Source organism: Serinus canaria, chromosome 3 (genome assembly GCF_022539315.1).
Source record: "Serinus canaria isolate serCan28SL12 chromosome 3, serCan2020, whole genome shotgun sequence".
Lineage (NCBI taxonomy): Eukaryota > Metazoa > Chordata > Aves > Passeriformes > Fringillidae > Serinus > Serinus canaria.
The window spans coordinates 64,184,129-64,190,128 of record NC_066316.1 but is presented as its reverse complement, the minus strand read 5'-3'; positions in this window follow the sequence as shown (position 1 = coordinate 64,190,128).

Here is a 6,000-nt window from a genome sequence, read left to right as displayed (position 1 = left end):
ATAATTATCATGCTCTTTTCTTTGTGTTTGATTTGTAAATTGCCTTCCATTTATTTTCCTTTTCAGTCATGAGAATTAAGGAAACTATACTACTCCCTATTTTTGATTCTAGTCCTCGATTATTTGCCTAGACCACAAATATTTAGTTAAACTGATTGGATATTTCTTGTTGGTTTTTTTGTGAATACTTTGGTGTCCACAGCTGAGAGAATCCATATTATTATGCAGGTTCATGCCCTCTGTGTTGGTAAAGGAAAAATTTGTTTGAACAGGAATACATCATGGTATTTACTTCCATGCTAGACTTCCCCTTGGAGAAAGAAAAATATAATTTGGAACTGCACCTTAGAGAACTTGCTTAACATTGTCAAATAGTAGTATTTAGGGAAAAAAATAATCAATGAACATACACTAAAAAGGATATTAAGATGCTTATTTTCAATTGCTTTTCTTATGAAACTATGAAGAACATCCTAAATACTAGGAAGCCGTCAGTAGGCTACCAACACCTTCAATATAAGCTGAATTAAATGCATTTATTTTTTATTACTAAGGCTTACAGATGATCATACCTTTGTACCTGAGTATAAACAAAAATTCACTTCTATGCATATATCTTAAAATTTCCATACTGTGCTATGTAGCCCGCTTCTATCTTCATCATTATCATTAGGTACCCATGCTAAGGAAACAAATGCCATGCCAAACACCGAGTAATTTTAAAATAATTTTATAATAAATTACTTGGAATATTTTGTGAAATGTGCCATTGAAAACATGTTCTTTCACACCATTTTTATAAAAATGAAAAGAGAGGAGAAAGCTATATGCAAATAAAAAAGTTGCATTTTTACTCAGGAGAGTGGTTCTGCAGCTTCAAGTATTTCCATATTTGAGAAACTAAGCATGAAAAATGGAATGGGTTTGACATGGCTGAAGAGAGAAATACTAACCTCTATTTGAATTCCTGCAGCTTCTACATTTTATTCTTCCTCAGTGAGCACAGTTCTGAAGTTGCCTTCACCAGATACTAGTCCTGGACAAGAGGAATAAGCCAAACATGATTTCATCCTAGAAAAGGACCAAAATAAACTACCAGTATTGTGTTTGATAGACAGAAGATACAGAATACTGCTGAGAAACCTCTTTAACTGACATCCAGCAGTTCAAAGAATCAGTCATTCTAATAGTATAGATCTAATTTAGAATATAGATGACATGGTTGTTTTTTGGTTTGGCATGATATCAGGGCATCTAGTGAGACTGAACATCCTTCTTTTTCAAAGGCAGTTTCAGATCTCCAGTTCAACCTGTATCACCTATAGTTTTTACAATGCTCTTACAAGTTCTTACTGATACCAGTTTCATGTTCTGATCCCCAGACAGGTGTACAGAAGAACATAATACTAATTATGAGTAATTACATAATACTAATGTAATCAAGATTTGACATCCTAACAAGTGAAAAATCCATCTTAAATTTTACATTACTTGTCCACCAAGTATTGCTACCTCACTGTTATATAATGAAGCAAAGACTGCTCTCTTTTCTTGGATACTTTCCAATTAGTTGTGATATTTTCTGTGCTTTCCAAACCCTTCAGGTGGGAAGAGTGTCTCTGTCCACTAATGCCTTTGGACTTACTCTTCAGTCTCGCACATATTTATTAAAATAAAAAACCAAAACCAAACCACAGTGATAAAGAACTACTCATCCATGATTTCCTTCTAAGATATTTCTTCATTATTATTTCCTTTCATTTTTCTCCTCTGCAGCATTTCTACTTTGGTGCCTCTGTCCCCACTTGAAAATTAACATATTTTCACACAAAACCTACAAATTTAAACTTAAAATTCATGGAACAGCTTTAAAGATATGCAGAGAAAGTTCTATTTAAAATCATTTGAGAAATTATACTTGTGTTTTCTGGTAAAATAACTGCTAAGAAGCAGGATTACATATCATAGAAATAATTGATATATGTCTATGTTAATCCATTTTAGCATGACTTACTCCTCCATAGTTCTAAGGCAATAGATGTGTCTAAGAAGGAAAGGAATTTCATGCATTATATGCAAAATTAATTTCATGCATTTTTCTCCTCCATGCTACTTGGTAGGAAAAGACAGGGTTACACATGGAAGGCCAGGTGTTAGAGCAAACCATTTTTTACCGATGACAATTCCATTCTCTGATACCTCTTACAACGTCTTGTGGAATCTTAATATTAGCAGATACACCACATCAGCTAAAAATCTCTTTATTAAACCAAAAGACAGCTAACTTCAAATATTTTTCAGCTAAGTAGTTGCAACACAAAATATTCCCACCCAAACAGGTTTGTAATTGCTAGAGTAATTCAGGTTAGGAGGACCTTAGGGGGCCCTGGACCAGCCTTCTGCCTTAAACAGGCTCAGCTGTGAGGCCAGGCTGTGTCTGGTTAGGGCTGGAAAACCTCCAGTGATGGAGGCAGCACAGCTTGCCCTGGCAGCCTGCTGCTTCCCTGCCTGACTGTCCTCATGGAGAAAGATTTTCCTCACACCCAGTTTGAACCTCCCTTGTTTCCATCTATGGCACTGTCACCAATCCTTCTGCGATGCACCACTACAAGGCTCCATCTTGATAAATCCCTTGTAGGTATTAGCATGTTGCTGTTGCATCCCCCCTAAGCCCTCTCTTCTCCAGGCTGAACACGTTCCAACAATGCATTTACAAATCCATTCTGACTAGCTTCAAAAGAAAGCATCAGGAACAGCCACTAGCTTGCATTATTTATGGGTTTGGTTCTGGTTTTATTTAAGGGTTATCTGGCATGTCCTTCCCTCTTGTTCCTTGTTTTTGCTAGGAATGGTTGAACTCAACATTTGGCTATTGGGTTAACCAGCATTATATCCTGCTGCAGCATTATATCCTGCAACCTTTAGCACATCTCATACTAGCTGACTCATCCTAAGTGATAAGCATTCCCTCTTCCTAGCAAAGGACAACATTCAAACCAACAGATTATAGTCTTAAAATAATAAAATTATTAAAAGAATAATTTAACAAAACACAGCTATTGTCTGTGACTTTACTTCTCTTAATTTGAGATTTGAGGTAATTCTATCACCAGGGTTTGAGGAACAAGAGAAGAAGGAGAGCAAAAATCAAAAGATGGATTGTTTTTATTTGTATCAAGTCTTATGGAAAGCTTTTTTCCTTTAATTCTGCCTGTGTAGGAGGTGGAAAGATGATGGGAAGAGTTGTTTCTCAGACAGATATCCTGTATGTATAACACAGAAAAATGTTATATAAACAAAATAATTGCATCCTTCCTAGATGTGCAGGATGATACCAAAGTGGAACCTGACCAGCTTTCATATAAAGTCATCATTTAAGGTGTAAGATGCCACTTTCTGTAGAGCTGTTGGTTCATAGCTCTCTATAATATTTGCTAGACAGCCCTCTATAATATTGGCTAGAAAGCCACAGGATTCAATTAGGGCTCTAAAATAAGGTTACCAAAATAAAAGCTGTCTCATCAAGAAATACTGTCATAAACAATCCTTCACCACAGAGTTACTGGGAGAGACACCTGCTCTCTCTGTTGGCAACAGAAAAGTGCAGGACGAAACTAATAGTGTTTTTCTAACATATTAAATACTGTACTGGTGCACTAAAAAACCAGTTACAGCTTGATGTAAACTTTCTCCCTTATTTTTGTAAGGATTTAGCAGAGGAATATGATAATAGAAATATCAACAGAAGGTAGTTGGGATCTCTCTGGTAACTTTGGCTGAGACATCCTGTCAGCCTCATGTTCCTAATTCCCATACAAGAATGAATCCATTCAGGGATGTGAAGAGCTGTTGACTAACAAATTGTCCACTGCAAACACTTGCAGTGATAAAAACCCATCAAGTTTTTTTCAAGGCGGTATTACAATATTTTTAAAAAGTAATTGTGTCATTTGGCTGTCCCTTCCTGTTATAAAACTTCTTATTTACCACTTTCAAATTTCAGTCTTTCTTATGACTTGTCAGAGAATTTTTACTGCTGCTCTGTGGTGAATATATAGGATGAAACTAGGTCACTTCAGTAACCTGGGGCTGTCTTTGCTCTGTCTCAGTGAACACTGTTGGTCCATGGTGAATGAATTATTTCTTTCCTTGACTGACAGGAGGAGAAATTATTTTAGGAAATGTTATGACCATTTTAGACTGGTTATATATTAATATGTAGACCACTAAGGCTTTTAAGACCGGATCAGAATACAGTGGGCATTGCTCAGTAAAGACTACCTGGGAGAGCACCAGAAAGGTCAGTCTTTGCTCTACATTTGCATAATTTTTACGTGAGCAAAAGTAGACAGATCTTGAACTCAGGTACCACAGAGGTGGAGACAACACTTGGGTTCATCTCCCCTGACAATGTAGAGTGATATGACAGCCATCAGGAAGGCAAAAGGAAGCAAACTGAATAAATTTTTAGCCACAATGAGCTCTTTGCCCGTGACACCCATGAATAATATTTTATATTCTGCATAGAAGAAATTATGGCACTCTGGGTTACAGAGCTGACTTCATCTAGAAAACAATTATATTGTGTTCCCACAGGACTTCAGCACTAGACTGTAGCCTGTGGCGTCGTCCACAAGGGTTCCAGGATGAGGGAAGAGACAAGAAAGTTGACTCCATGTTTCAGAAGGCTTGATTTATTATTATATGATAGATAATATATTAAAACTATACTAAAAGAATAGAAGAAAGGATTTCACTAGAAGGCTAAGCTAAGAATAGAAAAGGAATGAATAACAAAGTTTACTCTCAGACCTAGACCCGCTGGACAGGTGAACTGTGATTGGCCCGTAATTGGAAACAGCCTGACGAGGCCAATCACAGATTCCCCCGTTGCATTCCACAGCAGCAGATAAGAATTGTTTACAGTTTGTTCCTGAGGCCTCTTAACTTCTCAGGAGGAGAAAAATCCTAAGGAAAGGATTTTTCATAAAACATGTCGAAGCCAGCAGATTAGGAAACAGCCTAATCTGAAACATGCATCGATGACAGTGACTGCTATGAGCAAAAGTAGCCTTTTGCTGTTCCTGACACTGGTTTCCTTCATGAAGCCCCACATTAGGGTTGAAGTCCTTCTTTTCAAAGAGCTTACATACTTTTTAGCACTATGGCAAAACCTTAGTGATCCCTCCAGCCTCCCATGGGAGGCCCATGCTGGAGTAGGCTCTTGGCAGGGACTAGCAGACCTGTGGGCAGGGGAGCTTACATTTGAGCAGGTTTCCTGGTTGGATTTCTGATCCCAGGGGGGCCCTGACTGTGGCAGCCTGTCCTTGAAGGACTGCACCCTGTGGAGGAGTGACCCACGTTAGTGCAGTTTGTGCCTGTGGGATGGGCTCACGCTGGAGTAGTTCAAGGAGAACTGTCTCCTGTGGGAGGAGACCCATGGGGAGGGGCAGGGGAAGGACTCCTCACCCCGAGCAGTGGAAATAACAATGTGTGATGAGCTGACCATAACCTCCAACCCCTGTCTCCCTGTGCCACTGGGGGGAATGGAGGGGGGGTGGGGGGCAGGTGGTGGTTTTGACATCCTATTTTGCTTCTCATTATCCTGCTCTTATTTTTTTAGTGATACAATCAGTTTATCTCTCTAATTCGAGTCTGTTTGGCCCATGATAGTATTCAGTTAGTGATCTCTCTCTGTCCTTAACTCATCAACCCTTTGTTATATTTTCTCTCCCCTATTCAGCTGTGGAGGGGAGTGATAGGGTGGCTTTGGTGGGTATCCACCAAATGGTGGCATCCAGCCAGCACCAACCCACTACAACGGGCATCCTGTAAATGCCTGTGTGCTATGGATAACAATTCCCAAATGTGATGGCTGTAAGGGCTGAAACAAAGCCCCTGTCTGGTCATGACTTGCTTACTCCAGCTGGGATTGTCACCAATCCTTTTCAGCACCTCTTGTTTCTAAACAGTAACCTCCAGTTCCATCTGAAATCAGAA